This window comes from Chanodichthys erythropterus, chromosome 15 (genome assembly GCF_024489055.1).
Source record: "Chanodichthys erythropterus isolate Z2021 chromosome 15, ASM2448905v1, whole genome shotgun sequence".
Classification (NCBI taxonomy): Eukaryota; Metazoa; Chordata; class Actinopteri; order Cypriniformes; family Xenocyprididae; genus Chanodichthys; species Chanodichthys erythropterus.
This window is the reverse complement of record NC_090235.1, coordinates 37,697,246-37,708,180: the sequence shown is the minus strand read 5'-3', so window position 1 is coordinate 37,708,180 and position 10,935 is coordinate 37,697,246.

Sequence of the window (10,935 nt, the reverse complement as noted above, 5' to 3'; positions counted from 1 at the left end):
ATCTTTCAGTTCGGTTTGTGATATCGTTACACCCCTAATTGTTAACATTCGGGGCTTAGCCCAAATCTATATTTTTCTAATGACATTTTAATTTTCTGTTAACAGCTTTACTGACATGAAAGAAGCTTTTTTTTTTTATAGTATTCTTGAGTAAAGTTCATAAAATTTACATGATTTGGCACTTTAATTTGTAAAAGTTTGTTAGGTTTACCTCCTCTAGGGGGGTCCGGGGGCATCCTCCCTGGGAAGAAAATTTAGTACATTTTAAGGTTAAATGCATCAATCTGGGGCACTATGGAAGCTCAAAATTAAGAGCTTCAACCCCTGTACAGTGTGCAAATTGACCAAAGAAACAGCATTGTACCTCGACATGAAAGAGGGTTTAGTTCTTTTTAGTCTGCAGTATTATCTTTTTAGTTGTGATATAGTGTCTACATCGTTTTAGGATGCCAAACAATTATTACAATGAAATAATAATACAATAATGTATAACAAATAATAATTTAAGCCTATATAATTATTCATATGACTAATATCCATATATTGTAAAAAAAAAAAAAAAAAAAAAAGCTCTCTAAATAAATTACACTTTTTATTAGAAATTATAAGACTTTTGTACTAATTTCTAAGATAGGCCTAAATCCTTGAGCTTTTATTTTGATCACCAGATCATCAGCTGATCGCGTGAGCAAATGTGCGCATTTGCAGCGCAGACAGACTGTATATATACTTAGTTGTATTATCAGGTGTTATATCATAACAAAAACCCTTCCACCGGACCAAAAGAGAGTCTCGAGGCCTGCCGCTGCTCTGAGTGAGTGACAGGAGGTGTGGTTCTGTACATCTGCGTTGTGCGTGAACGCGCTGTCGGAGAGAAGAGAGAGAAAGCGCTACTGGTAACGCTGTATGTATGGATAGTACTGTAGAAAAGCGGTATTGAACTGTTTAACATATTTTAATAGAGAGATATGTTTAGAAAAATTATATTTTGACACCACTGTTAAGAAACTTCAAACCTGAAAGATTCGGGGCTTGACTCAAAACATTCGGGGCTGTAGCCCCGGCAAAATCGGCCGGTTCGGCCCCTGGTTAGTAATACATCTTCAGTCTCCCCTCGAAGCTCCGACAGTCCTCAGAGAAGCTGTCAATCAACTGCGAATCATGACGACACGCCCCGTTTTTATAGCATCAAATTGCTAGCTAAAATCTAAATCATCACAAAAACATGGGTGTGTCTCATACATCCTGAAAAGTGAAGCTGCGGGCTCTTTGATCGCCCCCCTGGAGGCTGGATGCAGTACAGGTCATAAACCCCGCCCTCTCAATGCAGTCGAATGAGACTTAAGTGAAAACTTAAAAATAAATTCTGCTTCAAATAAAACTTTCTGAAAGATGGTTTTGGTCATTTAAAGTAGTTATCATGCTGATATATATATTTAGCTAGCATTTTGATGCTATAAAAACGGGGCGTGTCGTCATGATTCGAAGTTGATTGACAGCTTGTCTGAGGACTGTTGGAGCTTCGAGGGTAGATTGAAGATGTATTAACTAACTATTAATTTTCGATTTCTTTGTTATTTAACACCAACAAAATGAGTTGTTCAGCAGTAAACTGTACTAACCGAACTACAGGATCTGACGGATCACTGAACTTTTTTCTGTAACATTAAATATGGGCGTTATAAGCTAATTAATAAATGTTATTAGTTAGGATAACACACCTAATGTTAACCATGTCGGGAAAAAGCAGGTGATCGTTATCTGGCAGTTACTTATTATTTTTATGGGTATATAATAATTAGGGTATGGGTATAATATGGGTATATAATAGTAGGGTATGGGTATAATATGGGTATATAATAATTAGCAGGACAAACTAATGATAGCCTACTCTAATTACAGCAATCGATCTCCTGTAACGTTAGTTGAACTTGATTTAAAATGGCAGGACCGTTTCTGACGATTTAGAGTTGTTTCTAGTGGCATATTATATTGATTTTATCTACTGAATTTGCTGTTTCAAAAATATTATTGCTCTAGAAACAGAATAGCCTATTATTTTAAAGGTAGAATTTTAAATTGTGTATAATTTTTATAGTCTATTTAAAACATGAATGATGACGCAGTCGTCTGGGCAGAAGTTTGATACCGCGACTTCGCCTCCGGGCTCCATTGACGATTCCTTCTGCGCATGCCCAGGCTCCAAACTTTTTTTTTTTTGACATATTGCATGACGTGTCAGCGCCCATTCATCGGCCCATTTTGGCCCAGTTCAATACAATGGAAGGAAGCGGCGTCGCCCATCTTTTTTACAGTCTATGATGAGACACACCCGAAGGTAGCCTACAGAGATAAAAAGATAGGCGGGGAAAATAAAGCAAATATATTTATAAATTATAATGAATAGCTAAATGTAACTAATAATAACATAAAAATATTAAATAAAAAAGATGAGATTAAAAATGTACAAGACATAGGCCTATTCTTTTAACATTTATTGATGAACTTAATTCGAATGCTGTCTAGGCATAAAGATGTCGTTACCTCGAAAAAATGATCTCCCACAACTTATCACGTTCCCACGAATTAATATCTGGTTGCCACGAGTTTATGGCTGCGTCCGAAAACTGAAAAATGCTGGCTTCCGAGGACACATTTCAAGGTAAGAAGGAATCAAGGCACGTCCGAATCCAATGTTAGCTTCACTTCCTCTCTCATGAGATACCTTCCTCAGATCGATTTTTGGAGGAAGCATAATCCCCGTTTCCACCGCAGGAACTTTACCCAGGAACTAGGGACTTTGGGATGGTACTCGGTGTGTTTCCACCGCAGGAACCAGGAACTAAAAAAAGTTCTGGGGAAAATTTCCCCCTCAGAAAAGTCCCTGATGGCGAGGTGGTACTTTTTCAAAGTTCAGGAACTTTCTGGGGTGGGACTAGGCGCTGAGCATGCTGACTGGACGGATTCACGCCGCATTTGATTGGTCGGATTCACGCCGCATTTGATTGGTCAACTCCACGCAGCAGTAAATTCCATAATAACATTCTTCACAACTCTGGATAATTTTGATTGATTGTTTTCTTAACAATCTTGTTCTTTCTGCCCGATGGCGCGCGTTCGTCCCAGCCATCTCACGGTCGATGTCGGCAATTGCTGGTAAGACACATCTCATTTTATATCAAGAATTACGAGCTTTCTATATACGCTTTACTATCAGTGCTCGTCTGTTTTCTGCCGTTTGGTTCATTATTTCTTTAGTAAACCAATACACCATGAGCAGAAGCAGCATTCCTTGATTCTCCTCCATACTGCTTTTTCTGTTGCACAAGAATGATTACGGTCCATCACTGACAGGAAGAAACAGTTGCGCGCAGTACTACGTCACCGGACAAATTAGCCTAATCTTCACGGTACTTTAGACCGCGTGGAAACGCAGAAGGCAACAGGTCTGGGGGGGACAAAAAGTTCCTGGGAGTACAATTGTTCTGGGTAATTTCGGTGGAAACGCGGCTAAAGATGTATCCTTATGTAGTGAACAGCACATTCTAGGGCCCAGTTTATGGCCGGGCCTCTCTCTGTCTGTAACAGCGGACAAACGTTTGCTACATTTTGATTGGATCTTGGTGGCCCAACACAAACAAACTGTCCAACGCCATCAGATAAAGATGGAAGGACAACATCCAGACCTCTCTTAGAGGGTAAGAAGAACACCTCTTGTACCAAGCCTGGGAAGGACAAGGCTTCTCATTGGTCCACAGGCAGTTACTGCCCTTCACCCATCTAGACATTATTTCCTAATGTTGGCCAGAGACTGCCATAAAAATTCCTTGGGACCTTAGCAGAAATGGGTGAAACAAAGAGAGATCACAAAGATCCATCCGAATCCATTCAAAACTATGTTTGAAAACCTTAGAACTGATGCAAACTACACATCCATTTGATACTTATTCACCGAAATAAGTATTCTCAGTGACAGCCATTTGTAGTGCAACATCTGATACAAATACAGCTGTTAATGTACAATTGAATGACCGTTCAATCTTTTTCCATCATGTTTAGTCTCTATTTGTTTAGAATATTGCCAAAGGTATTCTGGTGGTGGTTTGGAAAGTGAGAAATGCATTGGTAAACTTTAAAGACACTGTAAAGACTTCCAACTTTGTGCTTTATGCAAATGAGTTCCACAGGGGAGAGAAGGGTGGGCCACACTCTGTGTGTCCCCTCTGATGCCAGCAGCCAATCACAGCACTCGAATGGAGAAGCGCCAAAATGCAATCTCCTCCTCATCGGAAAGGGATAAAGGTACCCTTTCTACCGACACTCCTTGTTCTGAGTCTGCCCTTCAAACAGGGAAAGACGTAACAGATATTGTTCTGAGTCTGCCCTTGAAAGGGGGAAGACGTAACAGATATACCGTTCTGAGTCTGTCCTGCACGGGGACAGATGTTAACAGATATATCGTTCTGAGCCTCTGGTCCATCCAGAAGAGACAACAACAGAGACGACCATGTTCTAAGCCTCCAGCTTTTGAGGAAAGAGACGTTAACCAACACTACGTTCAAAGTTTCCATCCAGCGAAACAGTGACGACATCCGCAACAAGGTTAAGCTCAGGAGAGCAAACCTTCACTTCAAGGTACCTTCGTCTGCGTGTTCCAGATTAAGGACCATCTGCACCTACACCAGGGCCTCATCTGCGTGTTCCAGATTTTAGGACCCTTTGGTGCTCCAGGAGATCAGCATCCCACAGAGCTTCGTGTTCAAGACTGTTGAAACAGATTCTGGCTCCTCTCCCCACTGCACTGTCACCCGGCACAACCAGTGGAAGACGTCACCATCATCGGACTCGACCAAGTGGAACGTAAATATCACTTAACCAAACCTCTTTCCAGAGACCTTGGCATTGTTGTATTTTATCAGTATATAATTTCCTAATTTCCATTAGATGTAATATAGCTGATGTTAGTTAATAACAAATAATCTCTCGTTTATTTGTTTGGTGCATAATACCTTATTATTTTCAGAGAAACAGTATCTTTCCCTAAGATAACGTAACTCTTCCATAGCCACACTCAACTTAATCACTCGTATTCTATGTATCTTATGCACTTTATTCCTTTATCATTCAAGGTATTCATTTAGTAGTTGTGTTAGTTATTCTTGTTTATCTTTTTGTTAATAAAATTTATTTTATTACACTTGTGTCTTCCTTGTGCTGATAATACAGAAAAGGCTCTACAAGTTAGCAATTTCACCAATCTTTCAGATAAATCAGCTAACCACTTTACATTAATTCTAAATGAATGAAAGCCCCTGTAGGGAGTGAAAGACCCTGACTGGTGCCCTGAACTAGGGAAAGGGGGGGAAAGTGGTTATCTGATGTACTCATAACCACACCTTAAGAGACGTGTGATCCAAAATCACAACGTCAGCGGTGACGTGAGTACCAATCCCTATTTTACTTCGCGTCCTTGGATGGACAAAGTAAAAATCACAACACTTAGCTGCCTTAGATATCCCACAATCCTGTGCTTTCCATTCTGTGAAATTTGAGCTAGAAAAATAAAGGTTGCGTTTGCTGCTCAGTTTCTGTATAAATGTACGATTTTGATCAACATAGTAGTAATGTCTCGATAGAAATGATATCAAAATTGAAATGATTAAATATTTGTTTAGTTCTCACCAAAGATCGCGCTATATTGCTGTAAATCATTAAACTGTTACACTGCCTCAGAAGTCTGTCCGAAATCAATTTCGTGAGGTGCCTTCATGCACAAATGCTGCCATTAGTGCTGTAGTACTCGAGTCTGGACTCGAGACGTTTTTCTGTTGTCTCGGACTTGTCTCGGACTTGGTCATTGGTCTCGCCAAAAGTTCTAGTTGGTCTCGACCGAGTCCAGCAGGTCAGTCTCACTTCTTACCGATTCCGAACCATAGACTGTAAAAAAATATGGACGTAGCGTCCGTGACGTCACCAATAGAGTTCTGAACAGCAGTTTTGAAGCGAAAATGAGGACGCGGCCATCTTAGCTGCGCGTCACCGCACGTCACTCCCGGATAACTGAAAATGGGCAAAGAGGCGGGGAGGTGGTTTGAGCTGATGTGATTGGTTGCTGAAACCACGCCCACCTAGCTCGACGTGACCACGTTAGCAAGCAAAGGATCTATCTATCTAGATACTATCTAAATTCTTAATAAAGATAAGTTTTAACATCAGAAAGTTATAAAGGTTTACTGTCAATTTACGGTGTTTTTTTAAGATATAGATGCTCCAACACCAGTAATTTGTGTTGGGTGTGCAAATAATAACATGGAACATCAAATGGGACTTCATACCTTTATAATAGAGATCGCGGGATGAATCCAATCTGGCACTTGGGTAAAATATAAATGTCCATTGCAAAACAAAACAAAAAAACATTTCACATTTATTCTGAATGATCTGCTCTCTGTCATCGTTCTTCAAGAAAGGATGCAATCTGAGCAGCGATCGTATCTAACAAACAAATGAGCCCGTGTCCTAAGTATATTTTTCAAAATAGTGCAGCAGTTTTAGTTATAATATCCAAGCAGTGCTGTCAGAGTTGTATATCCTCCTGGTTTTGTCATTGTAGTAACGTTAAATCTCGCAATCAAAACTTTCAGCCACGATCCAACAACGTGTGTTCTGTCTCTTCCGCATGCATGCACATCTACACAGACACACATCAGTCTCGAATATTATGCAGCAAGCCATATTTTATAATTGTATAAAATAATCGAGAAAAAAAGGACAAAAACGGCTGAGATGCCAAATTCAGCGGCAGCTGAGGTAACATGACGGCTCAGACAGCAGCGCACTCTACCTGTCACTCAAGTGACCACGCCCTTAATTATGCAGAACTTTTAAGGCTTAATATAATTTAAACGGATAAGTTATAAAAAAATTCACCCCCCTCAGAGTTGTCATGAAGGGCAAAAATAGCAGTATAGACCAAAACCACAATTTGTACCAACTTGTAAACATGCTTTTTTCTGCTATAAACTTGGCCAATTTAACATGGGACTCTATGAGATTCTGCTCTCTTTTGGAGCCTGTCCCTAGCGGCCAGTCGATGAATCGCAGTTTAAGTTACTTCCGTATTGGCTTCACGAGAGAAAGGGGGAGGTTGCCGCTTGTTCCGAACCGATCTTTTTTGTTACCAGCGGCGACGCACGGGCAATAACGTCAGCTGCGCATTCTCGCTCTCTTCTCTCACGGTGAAGTGACACACACTCGCGCGGGCGCCTTCTCCCTCCTGAGTGACTGTGAAGTAAAACTCTACTCTGCTAGAGAGATTGGTGTTTTCCTTGATGAGACTAAAGGTGTACGGAATCCACAACTCGAACAGTTTTTTCCAGATTTGAAAAGATTTTTTGTGTCTTGTAGAGATGTAATGATGAATGCAACAGTCGATGAGTTTAGTAGACCAAAATGATATTGTCTTAAAAAAATAATTACCAAAGTAAAGAAGTTGATTAATCAAAAGAGTAATTAATAGAGATATGGTAAAGGACGGTTTCTGTGGGAGATGTTATTTGCTTGCTGCATTATAGTAAGATTTTATGACATCTTTACATATTGGATCCTTAAATTTAAATGGATGTCGAAATAAAGAAAAGAGAAGTGCTCTTTTTAAATTTTTGGCTTTTAAAAAGTCTAGTGTGATATTCTTGCAAGAAACACACAGATTTATTTAACCAGGTAGAATGGCTAGGTGAATGGAAGGGACAGGTTTTTCTTAGCCATGGTTCCAGTGTAAGTGCTGGGGTAGCTGTTCTCATAGTGGAAAGTGTTCAGGGGAATACTCCCAATATGATGGAAATCATTCCTGGTAGAATGCAGCGGGTTGATATTATCCTGCAGAATCTGTCTTTTTCATTCATTAATATATATGCTCCCAATGTTGGGTATGAACGAGGTTTATTTTTTAAAAAATTACAAGATGCTTTGACTAATATTCCTCGTGATAATATAGTTATTGTAGCTGGAGATTTTAATTGTACCCTTGATCATACAGTTGATAGGAATCATGATGAACCCCATCCAAATTCAGCAGAAGCTCTGAAGAAGGTGATAACTTTTCATTCGCTTACAGATGTGTGGAGAGAATCGTTCCCTAAATGTAGGCAGTATACATGGGTGAAAATGAATTCCAATATGATATCGGGGGCTAGAATAGATAGGATATACGTTCAGAAATGTAGAAGAGGAAAATTCTTCGAGAGTAAAATTAATCCTACACCAATTTCTGATCATTATTATGTCTCTGTCATTGTCTCAACATCAAACACTACTTATAAATCCTATTGGCATTTCAACAATCGTTTGCTGCAAGACCGTAGTTTTGTGCATTTATTCACTTTCTTTTGGAGAGCTTGGAGAGAGAGAAAGACAGAGTTTAAGTCCCTAAGTCAATGGTGGGACATTGGAAAAATTCAGATTCAGTCCTTTTGTCAAAAATATAAAAAAAATAATACAAAAGAAATTCAGAAGAAAATTGAACAGCTGGAGCAAGAAATTATGAGATTGAATGGCTCCATAAATGAAGAAGGAACAAGAAGTGTGGACTTACTTGAACAACATAATTTTCTTTTGAAAAATTTGTATGAAGAAAGAAATCAAGGAACAATTGTACAAAAAAGATTTACTCAGCTCAACAATATGGACTGTTCAACATCATTCTTTTTCGGTTTGGAAAAAAAGGTTCGAGAAAAGAAATTAATTAATCATCTTAAACTACCTGATGGAAGAGAGACAACAGAAAAGAGAGAAATTTTTTCGCAAGTTTTGTCTTTTTATGAAGAACTTTATAGTGCTCAATCCTGTGATTCTGAAGCAATAGATTTTTTTCTTGGTGAAATTCCAAAATTGAGTGAAGAAGAGAAGATACAATTAGAAAAGCCACTTTCTTTTGAAGAGTTGAGTGCGGCTGTTAAACAACAGTCTGCAGGACGATCTCCAGGATTGGATGGACTGACCTCTGAATTTTATAAGGCTTCGTGGTCACTGATTGGACCAGATTTATATGATGTTTTTCTTGAATGTGAAAAATCAAAAACTCTTCCTCTCAGTTGTAGAAGAGCTGTTATAACGTTATTGCCAAAGAAAGGAGATTTAGGAGCCCTGAAGAACTGGCGTCCCATATCCCTTTTAGGGATAGACTATAAGATACTTTCAAAGGCACTAACAAATCGCTTGAAGAAGGTTATGGCTTCTATAATTCATGAAGACCAGTCTTATTGTATTTTAAAACGTTCTATTTTTGATAACCTTTTTCTTGTGCGTGATTTATTGCATCTTACTGAGATATATAGACTTGATGTAGGCCTTTTGTCACTTGACCAGGAAAAGGCATTCGACAGAGTCGACCATGGTTATCTTTTTAATGCCTTATCAGCTTTTGGATTTGGAGAACAGTTCATCTCATGGATTAAGATACTTTATACAGATGTTTACAGCATGCTGAAGATAAATGGCATTTTAACAATACCCTTTCCTGTGCGCAGAGGCGTAAGGCAAGGATGCAGCCTCTCAGGACTATTATATGTAATATCTATAGAACCATTATTAATTGTTCTGAGGGAAAAGTTGCAAGGTATCTCAGTCCTCAATCCAAATATATGTGAAACTACTACAGTTCGTCTTATTGCCTATGCTGATGATGTTACGGTCGTAATAAGATCTCAAGAAGATATTTTTCAACTTAGCAAGCATCTGGATTACTTTCAAAAAGCATCTTCAGCACGGGTAAATTGGAATAAAACAGAAGCGTTTCTTTGTGGTCAGTGGCAGGGAGAAATTTCACCTCATCTCCCACAACAATGCCACTGGAATACAGAGGGATTGAAAATCCTTGGGATTTATTTTGGAACTCCACAATTTATGATGAAGAACTGGGATGGAGTAGTTGAAAAGATACTGGGAAAATTAAAGAGATGGAGCTGGATTCAAATGCAGTTATCATATAGAGGCAGAGTTTTAGTGGTAAACAATTTAGCTGCTTCAATGTTGTGGCACCGATTGACTGTTTTAGATCCTCCAGTAGGACTTTTACAGTTGCTCCAGAAACATTTTGTGAACTTTTTCTGGGGAGGGCATCATTGGATTCATTCAGGCATACTGAATTTACCCGTGATTGAGGGTGGTCAAGGTCTCATTGATTTAATCTCTAAATGGAAAGCTATGAGACTACAATCAGCTCAAAAACTGCTTTATAACACTAAACCGCAGCCATGGATTATGTTTGGTTTAGCAGTATTACGGGCTGTTAGTAAAATGGGACTTGACAGACAATTGTTCCTAATGTCCAATAATGCAATTGAAAATATTGGTGTGAATGGTTTCTATCGATCCATATTGAGAGCATGGAGCATATTTAATGTGGAAAGAGAGAATCATTTTGGTCTCGAAGAACCACTTTTTTATAATTCATGGTTATGTCATCAGTCTATTCTGCCAAATATTGAAATCAACACTTTTATTTCATCTGGTGTTTTAAAAGTGGGTGATTTAATTGACACAGAGCAAAATAAATGGTTCTCTGTTCAAGAAATTACTAAACAAATGGGGAGAAGGTCAGAAAGGATTGTGGAGAACGTTTTAAGAAAGTTAAAATCATCTTTTCCTACGTCATTGAATATGTTTCTTGAAAAAAATTTTGTGAGTGGCTTAAACGAATGTTCTTTTCCTGAAGTATTTGTTACACCACATAATTGGCAGAAAGATGGGGATGTAAGACAACTTTTTTCTTTACGAGAGCTTCAACATATGTCCTTTTTGGAAAGTAATAAGCGACATTTGTATATAGCATGTGTGAAGTTAGGATTTTTTGAACATTTCAGGGATAAGATGGACACAAAATGGAGGAGTTGTTTATCTGTCCCTGATGTACAATCACCTTCGTGGCATTTGTTT